Source organism: Callospermophilus lateralis, chromosome 2 (genome assembly GCF_048772815.1).
Source record: "Callospermophilus lateralis isolate mCalLat2 chromosome 2, mCalLat2.hap1, whole genome shotgun sequence".
NCBI classification, from domain to species: Eukaryota; Metazoa; Chordata; class Mammalia; order Rodentia; family Sciuridae; genus Callospermophilus; species Callospermophilus lateralis.
The window spans coordinates 59,114,017-59,137,438 of NC_135306.1; positions in this window are offsets into that span (position 1 = coordinate 59,114,017).

The window sequence follows — 23,422 nt, forward strand, 5'->3', positions numbered from 1 at the left end:
AAAATTTATTTTAGACCTGTCTGATTACTAGATGATTCCACAATGAAGAGCCAGGACAAAAACAGCATAAAGGACAAGGTGACCGTAAGAATTGAAAGAAGATACAAATCAATCATTAACTGCTTTTATTTTCAATTTGGGAGGGAAAAAAATCACTTTGCTTTAATCATAACATTAATTCTTTGGAATTCAAACTAGCAATTTGCAAATTTTCTTTCGCTGTCAGATTGTTTGTGTCTTCCCCCCCTCAGATTGTTTTGTCCCATAATTGTGAAAAGAATTTCCACCAACTTAATTTTCTCAAAACATTAATTTATTCTATGGGATTCGATTTAATTATAATAAGCAATTTCCAAAAAATGACCATAGCAAAAACAATTTTAGCCTGTATGTTTAAGAAAATACTGTCATTGGTAAATGTTTTTCTACACAGGCTAAATTATCTATATAATGAGCGACCATGGTGTGAGAGGGAATGTTTCAGCTCCAATTCAGTCAGAGGGTGAGTTGTTATCTTCCTGATTGATGGTGATTAGGCTCTTGGAGCAGATCTGGCTTACATGGTGGTGAACGCCAAATGGCTGAAGGCCACCTCTCTCTACACCCCTTTGCTGGCAGCTATCTTTGAATGCCTTGGAAGAAGCCACAGTTACAGCAGCGTGATTCTGGTTCACTGGCTCAAATTGGCCATTTCCTTCTGCTTAGATCATTGCCCTACCCAGGCACTACCTGTTGGTGGTCCTAGAATGGTAAATTCAAAAGGATATACAGACACATCATGATTTCTTCTTTCTTGCTCTCGTATCTAGATGACAGGAAGTATTCCTTTATAAGACTATCTTAAAAATAAAAAAGCTATTAAAATTTAAGCAGCAATTATAATCTATATATTTATAAAATAGCTGCAATCAAAACTCTGATGTGCTCTTCAATATTTGTATGAAAGTCCAGGCAAATATTTAACTTTCAAAGGGAATTCTATATGCTTACCTGTGAAACGCTGAGTAGTACATTTTTATCCTGACAAATGGTTTATTTTTGATCATTTATGATAAGCTCTGAGTCAAATCAATCCCCAAAGAGTAGTGTATCCTTCTTCAAATACCATGCAAGTATAGCCTAAAATATCATTATGAAGGGAATGTTTCGGTTCCAATTCAGTCAGAGGGTGAGTTGTTATCTTCCTGATTGATGGTGATTAGGCTCTTGGAGCATGATGTGGCTTACATACTGGTGTTAGAGAGTAATAGTACTTAACTTACAGCAATCACTCAGGATAGTGGATTTAGAAAAAAAATTTAAGTAATTCTAGTAATCTAGAATAGTTGAAACAGATTTTCTATACAGATAGTTAGGGAATAATTTCTTCCTGCATCAGGTTACAAAGTAAAAATGTTCCCACTCACTCTATATGTGGGCTAATCATGGTTAGTTAGGAATAACTCAAAAAGGAAGCATGCATAAGTGACAGGCACATGTCATGTTTCAAGTCTATAGCGCTTCAAGTTGTTTGTGGATAATGACATTGTTTATATGCTTCAGATTTTTTTTTTAATCAGGTGCTTCAAAAGATAATAATACTCCTACTATTTTCCCTATTTTGTACATGTCAGTCATGACAGTCTTGTGCAAGCACTTTGGTTTTATCAGTGCACCCTGCTCTGCTACTTCATTAATGCATCAAGAATATCTGGAGCATCACCTCCCATTCCCATGCTTGATTTCATGGGAAGCAAGAATGCTAATCATATCTAACAGGTGTATTTTTATAGAGCTAACAGCAAAATCCTTCTGTTCATTCAAGAATATCATCTGTTTATAATTAATGTTCTGTCTTCATAAAAATAAGAATTTACCTAACATCACAGATTCTACCCAGCAATGAATTCTCAAGAATCCCTTTAAGCTCAGGGCTTTCAGAAGGCTATCTTCTTAGGTCTATAGTGCTCGTTGTTTATGTGCTAAACATCATTGTTCATTTGTTGAAGTTTCTGTTCTCTTGTTCTTACTCTCCTTTATTTTCTGATCACCGATTGATCTTTCTTCTTCCTGAATAACCAGTTTATTTAGTTTTTTTTACTTCTAAAAACTAACAAAGTAAACCTGCTTTCACATCAAGAATGTTATATTTACATAAAAACCAATTCATGCATTGTGAATTTTTAAGCAATAAAATTTCTGTAAATAGTTATAAACACAGTGCAAATGAAAATTTAGAACCCAAAGTTAGTACTATGAGATCAACAACAGGTTGAGATTAGGGACTATACATTGTATCACTGAATCCACTACAGATTCTTAGATCTAAAACTGCTAGTATATAATGTTGAAGATGGGAATGGACCTACCTTCTAGAAATGTCCCCCGGGAAGGAACATTCCCTTCCAAATGTGACTACTGTTTTCTCAGGACTTTATATGTTACCTGCAATGATGCTAGTTGTGTTGTTGGTTTTTATCATCAGATTTGTGTTGTTTTATTCTTTTCATTTTCTAGTACATACAAATAAATGACAAATGTGTTGATCATCTTCCCGAGCAATGTTCTGTCTACCTGCTCATTCCAATGGGATGTTAAGTTTTCTGGGTCATGTCATCCTGTCCTAAAGAAGTTGGGGGTGGTATCCCCAAAGGGAACAGTAGTGGTTGAAGCAAGCCCAGCTATTTATATAACTTCTGTGTCACTACAGATACATTTTAAAGGCACTTTTCAGAAACAGTGTATCTTAGGACATTATGCTCTTCCCCATAAATTCTGATGCCAAAATGGAAGAGCTACAGGGTTGCAGGCATATTTGGGAGCAGATGGTAATACCTACTGCTGGGTCCAAATAGGCTGGTAGGCATATTTATCTGATATGTTTTTGAGCCTGTGGTAAAAAGCCAACCATCTCTCTTTATTCACCACCCAGGAACACATGCTTTCAAGTAAAGATAACCCTTTCTTTCTAACCTGTGTGCCAGTTACAAATAAATAAATAATATACTTTCTGAATTTTTATCTTTTTAATTATAATCATCACAAAAAGAGGATAATTTATGACTTTTTAAGTGTTTTCCTTAAAAATATTTCTTAAAGCACTTTTAAATAAATAAGATTATTACATATTAACACTATACACTAATTGGAACATATTTTCCCCTGAGTTGCTTAAAATATAGACTTTTCAAATTTTCAGTGCTTCCCAACCCTTCAGTATAGCTCTCTCCAACTCTAATTAATTTGCATTGCAAAAGCAATGAGTTTGATCTCAGCTGTAGATGTCACAGTGACTTATCCTTTCAATGAGGTGATAATTGGTGTCTGGTTAATTCTATTCATAGAAACCATGGGCCATAAAAAAGTAATCCTCACTTCCATTACACAGCATGCAGCTTCCACTAACACCTATGTTGTTTCCTAGTATGAAATATTTTTGTTCTTTAAAACATAATTACTATTGGAGAAACACATCCTATAAGCAAATATATGCTACCTGCCCAATAGTAGCTCAAATAGGCATTGTCCTCATGATTTGCACTTAGCCCAATAGGCTTCAGAAGAGAAGAAAATGATGCTACTTATCTCCAAAAGCCACCCAGGAAGACACAAGTAGGTACTGCCTCACAAAGCAACCTCTAAGTCTTAAGACAGATACAGTCCATAGACTATATCCATTACAAAGGTGGTAGATGATATATAAGGCATTTTTCACATTTTTTAGTCTGTAATATTTTAACACATATGAAACAATATATATATATATATATATATATATATATATATATATATATATCAATTATAAAAGAAATAATAAAATGATAATCATGAACCAGCACCCAACAGAGAACTAGAGTGTCACCAACAAAGCTATGATCTATTTGATCTACTCTTTATTTCTACCATGATGTATCCCCAACAAATATTTATGTGATATGCTTTGTGTTTACTATTACATTACCTTTTTAAGAGTTTTATCACATTTGTACACACACAATTTTGATATTGTTAATTAAAATGCCATCATCCTCAGTATTATTTTTCACTTGCTTTTTTGTATTTACTCTTACATTTCTGAGAACTCATGCTTAAAGACATATGTGATAGTTTTTTTTTTGTTGTTGTTGCTATGACAAATACCTGAGAAAAACAACTTAGAGGAGAAAAGTTTATTTTGATTCCCCTAAAAACCTATTTTAGAGGATTTAGTCCAGGATCAGCTGACTCCAAGGCAGAAACATTGCAGCAGAAGAGAAGAGCTCAAGAAAGTGTCTCAGCCCATGACAATAGGAAAAGAGGGGGAAGGAGCCAGGGAGACGATATTTTCCCCAAGGCCACTCCCCCAGTGAACTACTTTATCCAACCATGCCCTACCTTCCTATAGTTTTCACTACCTCCTAATAAATCCATTCAGTTTATTAATTTATCAAATGGATTAATCCACTGATGAAGTCTGAGTCCTTATGATCCACTCATTGCCTAAAAGTCCATCTCTGTACCTTCTGCACTGAGGACACACCAGTTTTGGGGAGATATTTCAGATCCAAATCATAAAAATGAGAAAACACCCAGATTTCAAATTTTGCTATAATAATTTAAGTTGATCATGTTTTTCACAATATGAAATGAAACAGAAAAAGTATAGGGAATGTGTCAAGAACAGTAGTTTCAGTATTAGAAGATGGTGACCTCACTCCTCAAAGTCATCTCAGATGTCTTATGAAGAAGGTGTACCTCACATGCCCTCCTACACCCCAATTATGGCCTCAATTACAAAGCTTCCATAGCATTTTATTTACCTCCTGACCAAAATACATCACATTGATTTAAAATAAAATTTTTAGCAAATATATATATAACATATTTACTGCTCTAGAAGCAATTAAACTCAAACCTTTGGAATAAAACCTGTATACCAAACAGAAATTATTTGTATCTTTACCTGAAAAATATGATTTGTATTTTATGGTTTTCTACAAGTTAACATCTTATTGTAAAAGGTCATAGCACATAGTATAGAAATTAGTGTTTGGATGTAATTTTCAATACTTTGAGTTCAGCTATAGTGTCTCATGCCATTCATGAGACAACTCCCACAGTTGTCTCTTGGGGAGTGTTTGCTTTAATAAATTTTACTTGTACATTTAAGGTATACAACACAGTGTTGTAGGATATATTTATATAGTATAAAGGTTAGTATAGTGAAGCAAATGAACATATCCATCATCCCACAGTGACCCCTTTTTTTGTTATTTTTGTATGAAGCACAGCTAAAATCTGCTTGTTTAACATGAATTCCCACGGAGTACAATTTTATCACCTACACTCTTCGTCGTGCACATTACATCTGTAGAGTTGTTCATCCAAAATATCTGCTTTTTAGTGTGCTCTGATTTACTTTGCCCCATTTTGTGCCCTCTCCACATGCCCCCACCCCTGATAATTACTGTTTTGATCTATATCTCTGCATGATTCATTTAAAAAGAAAACATTACACAGATAAGTGAGATTGTGCAATATTTTTATTTCTTTGGCATAATGTCCTCTGTGTTCATCCATGTTGTGGCAAATGACAAAATCTGTTCTTTGGTTGTTTTTAAGGTTGAATAATATTTGGTTATAGATATATACCCCAGTTTCTTTATTGATTTCTTCATCAACAGACATTTAAGATGTTTCCATATCTTAGATAATGGATAATGCTGAAATTATCAAAACAGGGCAGGTATCTTTATAAGGTGATGATTTTTTTACCTTTGGGCATATACTCAGAAAAGGGGATGCTGGGTCACATAGTAGTTCTATTTTTAATTTCTTTAGAAACCTCCGTAATGTTTTCCATAATAGTTGTCCCTATCTATGTTCTCACTACCAATTGATTAAAGACTATCTTTAGTAGAAAGTCATGGTTGGAAGGATCAGAACTTCCTGGGTATCTGCATTAGGAAAACCCAGCAAACTTCATTGACTTTGACTTCAACTGATATTTTTTCTAGTATACCACAAGGATGTTGACTCTTTTATATCAGTTTGGGAAGAGCTGACATCTTAAGAACAGAACCTTACATTCTGCAACCTTAGTTCAAGTAACCCTTTTACAGATCTCTTCAGACTTTTTATGTAGACAGTCACATTATGAATAAAGGTCATTCTTTTCATCTCTTCTTCCTATATACCTTTTTTGTTGTTATATAAGCTAAAACTTCTAGCATCTTGAAAATGAGGGTTAATGCAGACATCTTACCTCATTCCTGATCTAAAGAAGAAAACCTTCAGTCTTTCAACATTAAGTGTAAAGTTAACTAAAATCTTTTGCAAATACCATTTGTTAGCAAATATATTCCTTTCTATGTCTAGTTTGCTGCAGATTTTTATCATAAATAGATGTTATCAATTGCTTGTTGATGCTTAAACATTAGGACAATCTTGGTGTGTGTATGTGTGTGTGTGTGGGTGTGGGTGTGGGTGTGTGTGTTTATTAAGGATTGGATGAGAGACACTGAGCTACATTAAGGCTTGCATTCTTGAGATTATCCCCATTTGGCCATGATATAGTGTCACTTTTATATATTTGCTAAAATTATTTTGCTATCATTTTGCTGAGAATTTTTGTATCTATGCTCATAAGGATATTGATTTATATTTTCCTTTTCCAGTAATGTCTTTGCTTGATTTTGGCACCAAGATAATGCTAACCGAGTTGAATGAATTGAAAACTTTTTCTCTTCTCCTATAAGTTTGAAAAGCTTTTGAAATTGGTATTATTTATTTGTGAAATGTTTGTTTAATTTGCGAGGGAAGCCATCTGATCCTGACATTTTCTGTGTTTGAAGGCTTCAACTTCTTATTCCATTTCTTTTAACATAGGACCATTCTGGTGATCTATTTCTCTAGAGTGAGGCGTGGTATACTGTGTCTTTAAAAGAATGAGTCTATTTAATATAAGTCATTAAATGTATGGATAATAAGTTATGCTTACTAGTCTCTTGTTCTCTTTTTAATATCTATAGGCTCAGGTCATGCTCCCTTTTAATTCTAGTATTGTGCCTTTCCATCCCCACCCTAATGCCTGATTACCCTGACTAGAGATCTTTTAATTTTATTGATCTTTTTATAAAACTGGCTTTTGGTTTCATTGGTTTCTGTATTGTTCTTCTATTTTTAATACCATTTACTTCTGCTTTAATCTTTATTATTTCCTTTTTATGTCTATTCTCTTTCTAAGATCTTAAGATGGAAGGATCGTAGACATAGGACGTTTCTTCTTTTCTAATATAAGCATTTAATGCTATAAATTTCAGCCTACATGTTTCTTTAGCTACTCCCACTAATTTTTAGATGATGTATTTCCATTTCTGTCTAATTCAAAATGCTTCTAATTTCCTATTTAGGCCAGGGGTTACTATAAAATGTGTTTTTTAATTTCAGATATTGTTAACTTTTCTAGATATCTTTCAAATGATTAATGTTTGCTTGAACATGTTATGGTCAGAAAACATTGTTCATATAATATTTATTCCTTTAATTTCTTAAGACTTACTTTATGACTCAGAATCTGTTTTTTTGTGGTGAATATTCCTTTTGCATTTGAAAAGAATATGTATTCTGCTGATATTAAGTGGAATGTTCTATAAATACTAATTAGGTTAAGTTAATAAATAGTATCGTTCAATTTCCTGTGTCCTTACTGATTTCATCCTCTTGTTTTATCAGCTGCTGAAGAAAGAGTATTGAAGTCTTCAACTGCAATTGTAGATTTGTTTTCTTTTCCTTTCAGTACTATTGTTTTTCACTTCAGATATTGTGAAGTTCTGTTGTTAGGTATAGGTTGGCTCAATTAACACTATGCAATGCCCCTCTTCATCCCTTTTCTGAAGTTTATTTTTTCTGATGTTAACATAGTCACTTCAGCATTCTTTTGATTGGTATTTGCAATTTATTTGCATTGCATTGGTGATTTTTGTACTTTTAATTTGAACATAGCTATGTCCTTATGTTAAAGTGAATTTCTTGTCAACAGCATATGGTATGGTCTTGGGGCTTTTTAAATCCAATCTGAATTTTCTGAAGTTTAATTGTCATGTTTAGAACATATATATTTGAGGAAATTATTGGTGTGGCTAGTGATCATAATAATGTTTGTCTCCCTAAACTTATAAAGTACAAAACATCTTTATATTGAAAGCACAAAACTTATAATATGAACTCATAAATGTTTATTAAGTTTATGTATCTTAAATAATAATGCTTTATTATCCATTATCTTTTTTCTTTACTATGAATTTGTTGTAAATATAATCTCTAATATTTTCAAATCATACTCTCTCATATAAATTATAAGTGAATATAATAGTCATTATACTTAATTTCTAAATCACATTTTATTCATTTACTTTATGAACCCATTTTCCTTGTTCACATTCAGGATAAAAGTAATACAGTAGCTGTGGAATAGACAAATCTGTATTATACCATTTATCATTCACATGATTATAACATGTTATACTTTTAATGATAATAGCATGAGTCATTTAAAAAGAAAAAATGGCATACATTTATGAATACATTGGTGCAGAAATCAATGGCAGCATACAGTCATGAATAAATAACCACCATTTCAATATCTGTGCCAGCTTTAATTCCCAGTATCCTTAGCTGTGGAGAAGAAGTTGTATTGTTTTTGACATGTAGAAGAGCATGGTAATGGATTAACATTAGCATGTTTATAACAATAGTGAGTCCAGTATTTTGTTTTCATGCAAAATACCATTAACCAACCCATGTCAAATAAAAAATAATATTTAAGAGTAAATGTTCTAAAGAGGCATTACTTTCTTAGCTGGAAAAGAATCTCAAAGGTGAACTGAAAGAAAAGAAGCTTTCAGAGATACTCAGCAATCATTGTGTAATTCTGGAAGATACAAAGAGTGTGAGATTAAAGTGATAAGAATTTATTTTTAATTGAGGTTTTTCAATGGGTCTTATTCTCACATTCTATACAAAACCCATTTAATTTCAAGCATGATGGTAAATAATACCTAGATTAATTCTGAAAGTGAGCAATATCCTGTTCGCCCCAAACCTAAAAGAAAGACCAGTTCTGCAATGGATCATAGACTTTACTCAATTGGCTGGGTCTATGAGATTTTGTTTTGTTTCTTTGTGACTGGAAATTTGTGCAAATTTAGTAGTTGTTACATGGAGATATATATCTGTGTCATTCTCTGTGACCGTTTATTTAGTTATTTATTCCACAAATATTTATAGGGTGTGTAAGACACTATATGAAATGCTGAATAGGCATCTTGCTATGAAAAGAAGTTTTAAAAAGTTGATACTAGACTTGGGAACCACTATCAATCATTGTAGAAAACTACTTAGTAAAATTACCATAGTGAAACTATCTAGAATTTCTATAAACTTGCTGAAATCTTGGAAAGAAGTGCAAGACTAACAGTATATGCTTTAAGGAATAAAACTTTTATAAAAACCAGACTCCTATGGTGATTAAGAGATTTATCATAAATCTACATTTCCAGAAAAATATACAGATATTAATTAGAAAAAATAATTTTTTACTTTCAAGCCACCAATAAACTAAGATAATACTTGAATTATAATTAAGAGTTATTTCAAGAATGCAACAACTCAACTGAGAGAGACACAGCTTGAAGTCACTTACATGATTTGAGTAAGAACATGGTCTCTATTCAAGATCTGTCACTGGTATTACCCCTCCTCAGAAGGTGGAAATGTATTTCAGGTTATAAGAGTGCCATCCTACCAACTCTTTTTGTTTTATTTGAAGCTGCTGCCCTGCCACCAATAGTGGACCAATAAAAATCACAATATGGCCACTATAGAACTCAATAACATTGACATTCACTGCTCAACCTAGGAAAGTACTATCATCATTATAAACATATAATATTCAAGAAGGCATCTTGTGGTCCCAGCTGAGAGTAGTGCTCTGATTAAAGATATAATCAACAACTATTTCAAAATAAATCTTCATCTTGCATTTCTCAGACACAGTGAAAGAATAAAATACCAAAGCATTACTAATTTAATTTCCTTCTGCTTTACTCACACATTGTGAATGTTCCCTCATTTCTCCATTGACACTCTGTGTGTGTGTGTGTGTGTGTGTGTGTGTGTGTGTGTGTGTGTTAGAGAGAGATACTGGGGATGGAACCCAGGGGTGCTTTACCACTGATCTATATCCCCAACTCTTTATTTTGAAACAAGATCTTGCTAAATTGCTGAGGTTGGCCTCTGCCTTACAATCCTACTGCCTCAGGCTCCTGTGTCACTGGGCTTAGGGGTGTGTGCCACCATGCAGGGTCTCACTTTGGAACTTTTAACAGAACTATTTTCTGCAGTCCTAGCAAACATGTTCATGTTGCCCTCCTACCTGATCCTTTTCTACTTACTCTGCATTATAAGTCTCAAAATCATCAGTCAGGCAAAATAAAAGAGGAAATCTAAGTAGGTAAAGCAGGATCCTATTTGAAAAAGGGAAAAGTTTATGAGTCTGAATAGAACAATAATTTTAGTTTTGCTACCTATGATTTCTAGGCGTTTGTAGACTAAGAGTTATAAGTGTCAAAAGTCTCAAAGAAGCTGCATGGAACATTTCTTCTAACTCACAAATGAGGAAGCTTAGAGGGGTTAAATGGCACATCCCTGATCAAACAGGAATATTCAATCTGTATTTGGGAATCAGCAGTCCCAGCTGTGTGGGCATCATGGGAACACTGTGCCCATCATTATCTGTGGCAAAACTCAGCCAACTGTAACCCTAGGGCCAAGTGTGACCCACTACCTGTTTCTGTCAATTAAGTTTTGCTTGCCTATTATCTGTGGCTCTTTTTATGCTACAATAATAGAGTTTAATTGTTGTTATAGCTTTTGTATACCTTTATTTATTATCAGTCATTTAAAGAAGGGCCTTTTTTCAATAGTAGGAAAACTATCAACTTGTGTCAGGTCCTTCAAGTCAAAGATGCCTCTCACCCATAGCAACCCCCATACATGGACACAGCCACTTCACAGTGTTTTGTTGACTCTTCTGGTAAGTCACAATTATTTGAGAAAGGATTTCTGTTTACTGAAGTACAAAAGATAGGATAATGAGTGAAAAAACAGAATGGTCCCTTCAAAGTAACTCACATTTATTAAGAATTTATTATTGGTTCTGATATCATTCAAAACATCAATGTTTTTCAATATTAACTTATTTGATCCACCAAACCTATCTGTTGTTAATTTATATTACAGTTGAAGAAAAGAGACTTCAGAGGATAAGTAATTTGTAGAAGGCAACACAGTTATGAAGCAACAGTGTTGGGTTACAAATTCAGACACTGGCTCTGGAGCCAACAGGCTAAAGTTCAAACAGAGTCTACATCTACATAGACTTTGCAATTTCAATATGCGACACACATCTGCATTGGAGTAGCCAGGGCTATTGACTTGGGGTAACCTGTGATATAATTTCTTCAAAGTGCAAAGCATTTGCTCAATAGAAATTTTTTGATCATCTACTACATACTAGCCCTCATTCTATTAGCTCAAGATGGTTCCTACCTTGACAGCACTTAGGGATTTCCTTTCCAAGAGGTTCAGGAAGAAAATGAAGACATAGAATTGAGAAATTAGGGCTCTGGTAGAAACAAATTTGTTGTGTTCTGTTGAACATCAGGTGACTGTGTTGAATACACAATGGAGTTTTATTCAGCCATAAAGAAAAATAAAATTATGTCATTTGAAGGAAAATGGATGGAACTTAAGGACGGTATTTTGAGCAAAATAAGCCAAACTCAGAAGGTCAAGGGTTATATATACTTTCTTTCATATGTGGAGGCTAGAGAAGAACAAGGAGAGAAAGTTGTGGCAGGGGAATATCATGAAAATCAAAGGGAGATTAGTAGAGTATAGGAGAGGGCCTAAGTGGAAGGAAGAGGGGAGGGAAAAGAAAAATTATATGGACCAAATTACACTGTTACATTGTATGCGTGTACAAATTATATTGTTACATTGTGTGCATGTGGAAATGAATAGTACAATATCATTATCTATAGTCACTCTACTGTCAATACAACACTAGAACTTCTTTCTCTTCACTACAACTTAGTATCCATTAATCAACTTTTCTCCATCCCTCCCTTATCCCTAGGTTCCCCAGCCTCTGATAACCATCATTCTACTCTCAACTTCCATGAGATCACACATTTCTCATATATAAATCTCATTCTGAGGTCTCCTTTCCCTTGAAATGCCACCCATATTTCTTTATGGAAATACCTTGCCTGCCTGGCAGACAGGGTTAAAGTGACCTCATTCAGGAGCATATTATAGTCATCTTCACTCCTATATTTATCTATAGATCATTGAGAAATGGCCAAATATGGATTTATTATTTTATGTGTTTATTAATTGTTATCTTCTCTTTCATGTTCATCTGTGCACTTTCTATTTTGAACTATGAAAATGCAAACTCTTAGGGTCAAGGATCAAAACTGCTTTGGTAACTCATTGAGGCAATTTGTAGATGTTTCACACATTTGTCATAATGAAATATTTTAGACCTTTCAATTGAAAGGATAGGGTCTCCTAAGTTCACTTTAAATAATGAATACTTACTATAATAGAAAAACAACAGACAAATCCAAGAGCAATTACATAGCCAATTCAGAGACAACAGGCGCTGGTATCTTTATCTTTTCTAGAGAAAGGAATTGCTGCTCTGATACGATTAGAATAATTCAGCCTGCTTATTTCTCTATGTATCATTTTAGCCACAATGTCTATGTATTTCATTACTTCCCTTTCTTCTATGCCTCCTGGTGTCAATTTATTCAGAGCAGAGAAGAAAGACATGCTGTCATTCCCTGTGTCTTCCTTTGCTTCAGTTTGCTATGGTCAACCTCTTTGCTTCACGAGTTAAATTCCTACCAGTTTATGACTGGTCTAAGCAATCATTTTTGTCCATATTTGGACAACTTTTTTTATCAAGACCATGTCAGATGTAATTATCCAGCCCAAATATTGTCAGCACATGGAATAGGTATTTGTCCTTAATCATTTCAGCTGGGAACAAAGGAATAGAATCCTGATGTACAGAATTTGGCCACCAGTATTTTCTAACACCAGGATGAGGGCACCTTCCACAGCTGAAAGTAGAGGTGAGGATAAGAGGCTTAAGTACAGAATATCCTTGAAAGGCAGCTGATGATTTAGAATACATTTTGGGGTTTGTAATGGTTTTTAAGGAGGATAATAATCTAATACAGAAGGCAAAGGCAAATCAGTACCACGATTATGATACATTTTCCTGGGTATTCTTCTTAAGGAATGCTATCAGTCAACAAGAGGCTCAATGATCTATGCCATAGATGTATAATATTTTTGTAAGACCTCCTCAATGGAGAGTGTGTATAGAGGTCACATTTCAGTTTGTTTGATGTCATTCTAGAAGTGATCCTTATTTAAAAAGAAAACTTAAGTCCCAGTTATGTTAGTCAAACAATCTTTCACTGTATCTCTGGGAAAATATACTCAATCTCTTATATAACAGCAAACCATCATGTGTTGGCTACACTCATATTTGCTTTTGTAAGACTAGCCCAAAATGTTTCCACTGGTCTAGAAAAACAAACCCACAAGCATCTGCTAAAAAGTGAGCAGCTTATAGTTGGAATCAAATAACTGACAATTCTTACTAGGGGCAATTTTGGCCTGAGCAGAAGACCACTCTAGATTCAAAAGATTTAATTCAGAGCAGAGCTTGGGAAAGTCTGGTTTCCCACAATTTATGAAAGATTTAAAACTTTTGGACTTTGTATCTTATGGCAATGCTAGGAAGAGATGCAATTGACCTTAAATCCCTGTATACAGCAATGAAGCTGCAAACAGACAATTAAGGAGAAAAATCTGAAGGCCAAATGTCAAAAGTAAGAGCGTTAACCCTGAGTTGTGACATTTTAAAAATGTCCTTGGCTCACATTGAAGTGCAAGTGCTAATGTGGCCATTTATTTGTCTATTTATAAAGGGAAAAAAGCCCTGAGATTTCTAAAATGTTTGGAAATGGATCTTATTCTTTCTGAAAAATAACAACAAGCTGCTATTTTCAACCTAAGGGTCAAAACTAAGAAGTATCCATTAGTACCCATCAAAACTTACATATGCAGAATGCATGTCTTGAAGCAAGAATTAGCACGTTTTATTTTTACATTGGCATATACTAATATTTTCTCTGAGACATAAGGAAAGAGACATTCTAAAATGTTTGCACTTAGGGTTAGAGTAGAATATTTATTCTAGGAATCCTAATGATGTGCTTATAAAATAATATAGACGGTCGTTTGTAAATGTTTCCAGTCTTCTCCTCAGTTTTGATCATTAGCACAATGCCATTATAATCAGAGAAAGTCCCTTTAGACTAAGTGTTGATCAAAAAATCATTAAACATATATTTCTCAGGCTAGTAAGCAGCCACAAAATTTTTATTTTCTAATTAAATAACTATAAAATTACTGAATCATATACTTTAATCAATATTCCCCTTTTCTGCTTGGTTATACAGTAGAAAGGAGAAAAGCTTTAAAAACATGTATTTTTTCAATATGTATTTTTCAAAGAAAAAAGTAGTCTTCCCTTTTATGTGCTAGAAATGGTTCATTAAAAGTGTCCTTCATCTTATAGCCTTAGAAATATCTATAAGAAAGTGACTAAGAAATACTTAAGCATTAGAGAAAGTACAATGTTGATATTTTGATAAATATAGAGGTGTATTTGGATGGCTCTTTTGGTGAGAGATCAAAACAACAATCCTTGAGTGATAAAGGTATCTACTCTTGCTCTGTCATCAAGTGTCCTTCAAACACCTCGCCCACATTTAGCTACAATGTGTGTCATTTGGAGTACACTTTTGCTGCCATTGTTAGGGACAAAAGCCAATGCATTACCTTCACTCAGAAATAACACTCTCAGATCCTGTTCATTTGTAGTCCTTGAAATTTTCTAGATGCTAGACACTTTGACTTTGTCTTCCAGAAATCTGTGCCAATGGCAATGCTTTATTTCTTAAAACACTGTAGTACACCAGCACTTAAAACATAATCTATCTACACTTGACCTGAAGAGTCATAGAACTTTGCAATGAACTGGGAGGCTCTACAGTTAGAGGACAGGAGTCTGATGCTATCTCTACTGCTTAAAGCTATGTAATCTTGGGAAATTACCAATCTCTGAAAAGACAATAGGAAAATAGTAGTGTATCATCTCTAAAGCTGAGAAAAGTCTATTCAAGTAAAGCACTCCAAACAATATGTTGTGTAACTCAGTTGCGAGCTACTTTTATAATAAAATTAGTATTCACTTAAAGCTTCATGACTTTGTTGGGCACAACAATTTTATATTACTTTTGCATATATTTTTAAAGATTTTAAGAAATGTCTTCCAGACTATACAGTTGCAATAATAGTAGTCTGGGAAAGGAAAAAACATTAGACTTCGGAATCAAAAAGATTTGCAATAAATTTTACCAACTGTGAACTTGGACAAGTTCCATAAACTTTCTAGGTGTCCATTTTCTATTCATTAAAATAGTCATCACAAATTGAGATATAAGTGATATAGTCTAGCACAGTAATAGACACTCAAAAGATAATCATAGATTATTATTTGACCAAATTAGATTAAATCCAGTATTCTTAGGTAAAATGCCAATATTTCTGAATTTATCTTGTTCAAAAAGTCTTTGACAATGTAATATGGTATTGGCAGATTCATCAAGTACACTGTGTATACTGAAATGTTAAACTTGCGTAGATACAAGGAAGTTGTCTCTTACCCCAACAGGATATCATTACCGATGTATTAATCTGATAAACTCATGAGCTGGATGAAGTCCTAGCTCTTTCTCATTTCCCTTTGTCCATAACTGTAACATATGGGCTAGATTTAGGTGTGAGTAATCTGATACATTATAATTACATAAGTGGACACATACAGTGATGTTCCCTGTCCAGATCCCCCTTCTAAAGTGTCTCTCTCAGCTATCAAGAGCTGCTAGCCATGGGACACATATGACTAACAATTGACTGATTCCAAGATGTAAATCAACATCCCCTGCCTCAATTTGGGGCTATCCCAGCTACAGAGCTCACTGTAGGATCAACTGAGTCCTCTGTTGTAACCATATAGCAGATGGTTTTTCCTTTGCCTTCAGCAGTTCTCTACAGGTATATCTCCTGAGCATACTCTTCAATAAGCCCTCTGAACACAGATCCCTTCCCAGAGACTGCTTCCAGGGAACACAATCTAAGGTCTCCCCTAGTATAAAAGGATTTAAAGAAGTGGAACATGAGCCAGATATTTCTTTCTTATCTATCATAGCACAGCAGGCAATAGATGAATTCAAAGTGAAGTCGTTTTTTAAGAAACTTATTAGCCCTTTGAAATCCACAGTATGCAGCATTCCAAACATGAAGACACACCCACATTCAAGATTAATTATATGTAAATTTTTTAGAAAGGAACATTGTAATTTTACTTTTGAAATTATTTAGCTATGATATAATTAATATAATTTTCAATAGGCTGATTTTTTCAGTATTTTGCAAACATGGAAATTCTTGCAAAGTAGGAAAAATGTATCCACCAAAGTGTTTTCAAATGTAATAAAATTTTTATGAATACTAAATTAAATAATTAATGAAGTTGACATAAGGTTATGTCTTAGAGACATTTAATTAAACATTTATTCATTTTGATTTTGTAGTTTTCTTTTTCTATTCTAGAGCCAATAAATTTAATTTCAAGGACTCAAACCTTATATGAAGGTCCTTGGAAATCTCAGAGCCCATTGAAATTTTCAAAGCCCTTGAAAATATCTGAATAGAAATCTGGTATACATTCACGAAAGATAAAGCAAAAGCTTTTTCTTTTTTCTTATAACTCTTCTTTCTAGGATAATGCCAGGCAGGCACAACCTCAATTGTTTGAATATCAATAGACTTTTATTCATAGCCCACTAAAGTTTGAGAAAGGGGAAAGAAAGTGCAAGGAAGGACTATTTAACACCAAACTAACTCAGGTTAAGCTAGGGTCATTCCTTCTCCTGGTTCCAAGGAAATCGTCCAGTTCCTTCACTTTCATCTTGTCCTATAGCTATGCCAGTGTGTGGCCAATCAGATGTTAATAGTTTTCCCTTCCCCAATAAAGAGATTTTTCACATTACACCCTCAACCACAGCATGTTAGATTATACCTAAGCATATACATCCTTAATTCCTTGTGAGTTACTGTCCTTCATTAGTCTCAAAATAGTGGCTTTTTAAACCAATTGTTTTAGATGCTATAAACATGGAAAAAGGATATAATAGACTCTGGTGTGTGTGTTGGGGGGAAGATTTAATTAAGATCAGTCAGCTACTTATATTCAGTTTGCCCAAGCCATTAAATCACCAAAGTTCGCAATGGAAAAGCTTACTCTATTAAGAAAGTGTTCTATGAAGTTTATGCAAGATAGCAACATTGTCATGTGAGCTCATTCCCACTGTTTCCAGAAACTATGGAGAAATATGTGCCAGTATTTTTTCATTTGTTCTACATCATCAAATATCAGAGAGTGTATGTGATGGGACAGTGTAAGACTTTATTTTTTATCCAAAATGACCTTCCAATTAAATTGCAACTCTAATTCCTCAAAATTAAATCTTAATTTGATCTAAAATTGATCATTCTAGATACTATTTACATTTGTATAAGATAAAATATTAGCCAGATTTAAAATATATAACCATGTTGATCTGTGTTTCATTCAACATAAATTCAAATAAATGTATAGAAAACATATGGGCAAGTGGAAAGAACTGACTAAACTTCAATTTATGATTTCTTTTCAGAACTCAACAAAGTCCATGTATCAATCCTAACATCTGCTAGTTTTTGAAAGTCTGTTTCAGTATATGTCCACCATAATTAGCTTGTATGTGAATGCATTCTGAAGCATTTTTAGAAAAAATGACCATTTCCACAATTTTTTTTTCTTTTCTTACATCCCATGCAACTCTTCATCTCATTTCAACTAGTCCTTATATAAACTTTAGTATTTTAGCCAACATATTTATTCTACTGAAAGGTCAACATGTCCAAGGGAAAAAAAATATTTTATTCTGACATGTAACCATCATTTCCCTGTCAAAAGAAGTGGCTTAATGTCTTTAGAGTTATTTAATCTCTGAACCTCATTTTCTCACTTGTGAATAATATGTATTTGTGGGATTATTCTAAGGTTAATAATATAGCTCATATTTAATGAGGTCTTGGATATATCAAGCTCTGTGTTATATACTTGACACAAATTGTCTGACTTAATTCTCACAACTTCTCTGGAAGATAAAACTGTAATTAATCCTCATTTTACAGGTTAGGAACCTGATGAAACTAAAATTACACAGAGCATTTGCTTAATAATATGTTTAGTATATTGTATATTATTTATTTCATGTGAATTATTATATTCAAAATAATCTATGAGGACTATTAGTAAATTTTGAAGAATCAGAACTGGTATTTAGATTAGTTGATATATGCATTAGTCAGTGTTCTTCAAATAAATGGAATCAAAGGGATATATGCCTATATATAAAGAGATATTTATTTTTTAGTCATTGACTTCCTTTATTGTGAGGACAGGTAAGTCTAAATTCTGTAGGATGAGCTAACAGTCTGGAGATTCAGGTAAAAAAATTAATATTGTATTCTTAAGTCCCAAGTCTGGAAACTTGGGCAAATTTTCTATGTTGCAGTCTCAAGGTATAATTCCTTCTTTTTCAGAAAACCTTTGCTCTTAAGGCCTTTGATGAATTAATCAAGGCCCATTTACATTATCAAGGATAATCTGCTCTACTTACAGCCAACTGGTGGTAAATGTTAATTGTGTCTAAAAAATAATCTCCCAGTTACATCTAGAGTAGTGTTTGACAAAACAACTGCACACCAAAATCTAGCTAAGTTGATACATGAAATTAAACATCACAGTATATCTGACTGTTTTTATAAGTCCCATGTTGTCCTATTACATATAGTCTAAGAGATTTTGTTCAAAGTTGGGCAATCTGACTCTGGAGTCCATGATGTATGACTCTATTGCATAATGGAAACACATGAAAGTACCTCATAGAGGCACAAAGTCATGGTTGAATCTGAGTGTGAATTACATTTTGGGTACTTCTGAAGAGGAACCTCAACCATGCTGTCAAACATACAACTTTCTCCCTTTTTTCGTCAACCCTTCTTTATTTCTCTGCTATAATTTCTTCCATGGACTTCACAATTATATTGTTGAAAAGATGTCCTTCTGAATCTTATTCTGAAAATTTAACTTTAAGATCATCAAATAAAATTCTCACAAGTATGTTATTAGTAGCTCTGTCCAGGTTGGCTAGTAGTTTTTTATATGCCTTCATACCTTTCTTATGTTCTCTTTCCATGTTGGGCACTTCTGTTTCACTTTTTGTGCAATATCAATATGGAGAAGAAGGGTACACAAACCAAAATGTAACTCTATATAACAGTCTAATCAAGTGTTCAAAAATGTCAGCCTAATAACCTAAGACCATTTCGTAAATTTAATTAATTACTTGCCTAAGATTCTCCATCTGTAAAATGAAAATAATCATGGTAATACAAATCATAGGACTGTAATGAGGATTCAATAATAATATACTACACATCGAATATGTAAAATGGTGTCTTGAAAATAAGAGGTGCTCAGTAGATGAAAATATTTTCATAAGCATATAATTAATGGGATATAAAAAGACAACTTCCACATTTCTAATTCACTGCTTCAGAAAAGCACCTTATTCTAGAAAGAGAGTAAGCTTGAAAGAAGGAATAGAGGATGCCATATGCTGTGCCCAATGGTTTTTAAAACTTATTCTTTCAAGAGTGGCTTCCAAATGAGGCTATAGTCTGGTACCAATCTGTGCCAATGTTCTCTCCGTTCTAGTTGAGGACAAAAATGGGAAATTTATGGAGTGAATGAACAAGTGTGTAAGTTGCCAACTCTTCTTTCTTGAGAAAGACTCTTATTCTGAGATCATAACCATACTGAACTTTCTGATATTGTAGTTTATTTTCTAAAGATATTTTGGGTTCTAGACTTGATTCTGCCACTCATTAGCTTGTTAAGTTTGAACAGATGTTTTTAGCCCATGAAGTGTTTTGCTTACAAAATAAAAACAAATGCAAATCTTGAACTAAAAGTACATTTGAAGTTTCCGTAGAATAATAAAATGCTCTTCCACTGAGGCTTCAATCAGTAACAACAAAAAATAAAATTGTGTTTCTACAGCTGAATTCAAAAATTAAGTCAAAAGTGTCTGTTGTAAAATAAAATAAATATTACAAGTAATCAGGAAAAACTATTAGAGCAATATGGGTTTGTCTCCTTTTTAAAATACACAAAATAGGAAAGACTATCTCCTAGACTTTGAACTTGTTACATATTAGTCCCTTCAGAATTTGGATAAAGTTGAAGGGGTCAACTTGGAATCTTTGAATCATTTGTAATGATGTCAATAGCTACCCTCAAAGAAAAATAAGAATGGGAACATGGAATCATTTATCACTACTCTGTTTCCATGCTACTATGAAGAAGTGAGAGCAAAGTAGCACATTATTTCTTGTAGAAGTACGAACCCCTTATGTAAAACTGGCTTTATGAAAATCACCTTGATTTACTCCCTGACAACTTGGCATCTTTGAATTGCATAAATTGCTTTTCCAACCCCTGTGTAAATCTAGATAATCAAGTGAAGCCAAGACAGAATCTACCTAATTTAAGTCAAGATTTCCTTGTGAATAAATAAAACGCTAAGAGTTATGAAGCTCAGCTGGTCTCCTAAGCTCTACTGATACTTGAAATACATGACTGATTCCTCAAGGACTTCATCCATAGAAGAAACAACTGGGGAAATATTTTACAATAAAGTAGTGATTTACATTAAACTGTATTCTATGGCAGACAACTGGGAGAAAAGCTTTTCTTTTCTTTTTTAATTTTATGAGTTCTTTTTCTCCAATGGTGAAATAATAAGCAATAGATGATCCTCAATCTGACATTACACAATAGCTACATGATTGAATCTGGCACTGCTGGAGTGAACTCGTTTTTATAATACTACTCTTTCAGAGCTGCTGGGATTGGTTTGGGATAATACCTGAGCTTTCCACATTAAATTAAGAGATATACACATTTTTCTCCCTTCACATTATAACAATATCTTCATAAATTCAATTCAGAATGGTCAGGCTTAGGAGAAGCTGAGTCAGGCACTACATTGATCACTACAGTAAACTAAATGATTGGTATTTAATAAAAGTTGACAACTTTCCTGGCTTAAAGTTCCCAAGAAGAGGCTAGAGCTGGCAAATCTAGTGTTGTAATATAATCAGTTACATTTTAAATTTATATTCCTGTCACTTTAATCCCATTAAACCACTGAGCCACATCCCCAGTTCTTTTTATTTTTTATCTTGAGACAGGGTCTTGCTAAGTTGCTTAGGGCCTCACTAAATTGCTGAGGCTGGCTTTGAATTTGCAATACTCCTGCCTCAGCTTCCTGAGTTGCTGAGATTACAGGCATGCGCCATCATGCCTGGCCCATTTCTCAAAATTAAGCACTTTTTTCTTATACCAAAACTTCTAGGCACAAAGACCTCTGAGTAGTGAAGGCTTGCAAGTCCATTTTTATGAATACTATTTATTTCCTTTTCCGTATTTTCTGCTTACATATATCTTAGACAGTTTTGCACTGCTATGACAAAAGACCTGAAAAAAACACTAAAGAAGGAACCATTTATTTTGGTTCAATTTCAAAGTTTCAGTTCATGATCAGTTGGCTTGTTGTTTCTGGCCCTGTAATGAGGCTTTAGCACATCATGGTGGAAGAGCCAAGCAGACCAACACTGCTCATCTGGTGAAAGTTGGGAAGGGGGAGGAGCACAAAATATCCCTTTCAAGGACATTCCTCAAGGGACCTCCTCCCTCCAGTTGGGCCCCACCTCCCAAAGTTTCCTCCACTTCCTAACAGTGCCACCAGCATGAGCTTTTGGGGGAAGTTCCAGATCCAAAAGATAACAACTTAGAAATAAAAACAATTCTGTTTCCATTCGGATAAAAAAAAATTGTTATTTAATGATTCTTCTAAAATGTCTTAATATTTCACCTAATCAGTTTTTGTCTTCAGAATTTGGAATTCTACCTTGAGAATCCATTTGTTAGGATAGCAATATTATGCTTTCTATCGGGTTTTTATGTATACTAGTCTTTTTTTATTATAGAATAAAGATACATTCTTGATTTGTTTTTTCTTAAGTAGGTGATTTCTATTTTCCTATGTATATATGAAATTCTATTACAAAATTAGAGATAATAAAGCTGTTTGCCTATGACACTGAAACTGTTATAAAATGTCTAATATCTTCTCATAAAGTGTTTGATGTAAAATATAAATTGCAAGACAAAGATGAGAAAAAGTTTTACCTGCTGTCCTAGCAATAAATGTAAAAAGTACGTGAAAGCAGTTATTAAAATACTGAACAAGGGTTGGCAATGTTGCTTAGTGGTACAGTGCTTGCATAGAATGTGTGAGGCCCTGAGTTCTATCCTCAGAGCTGTGCAATTTTTAAAAGTACTGCATGATAGTGAATATCGGAAATTTCAAAATAAATTCAAAGATCACTGAATTTCATAGTCAATAACATAACCTCTGAAGAAAAGAAAAGCAATTTCTTATAAGACAAAACCCATAATTATTATACACAGAAATTGAACTCACAGGCATTTATCTGATGGAAATGAAAACTTAGGTTTACCAAAAATCTTGTATGTGAATGTTTATAGAAATTTTATTTGGAGTAGCCAAAAATTGGAGACATTCCAGATATCAACTTCATTGGGTAAATTAACAAACTGTGTCATACCCATAGCATGGATTAGTAGTACCCAGTAATGAAAAGGAGTGAACCACTGATGGACTCGATGACTGAAATGAATTTTGAGGGAAATATACAGAGCAAAAAGAAGGAAGGGGAGGAGAAGGAAAGGAATTTTTCCAAAATGAAACATATTTAATAAATCCAGCTGTAAAAGATTTTTGAAATATTAATATTATAACTATAGAGATGGAGAATAGGAAAATGGCTGCCAAAGGTTGGGGACAAGTTGTTAGGGGAGGCAAGTGTGATTAGAAGATCAGCATGAGGATCCTTGAGATAAGGGAGCAGCGACAGGTTCACACGAGATGAAATTACATAGAACTAAGTACACACAAGTAGAAAGGGAAAACTATCAGTGAGATCAGTGGGTTATATCTATGTCAGTATTGTGATTGTGATATTACTCTACAGGTCTGCAAGATGTTAG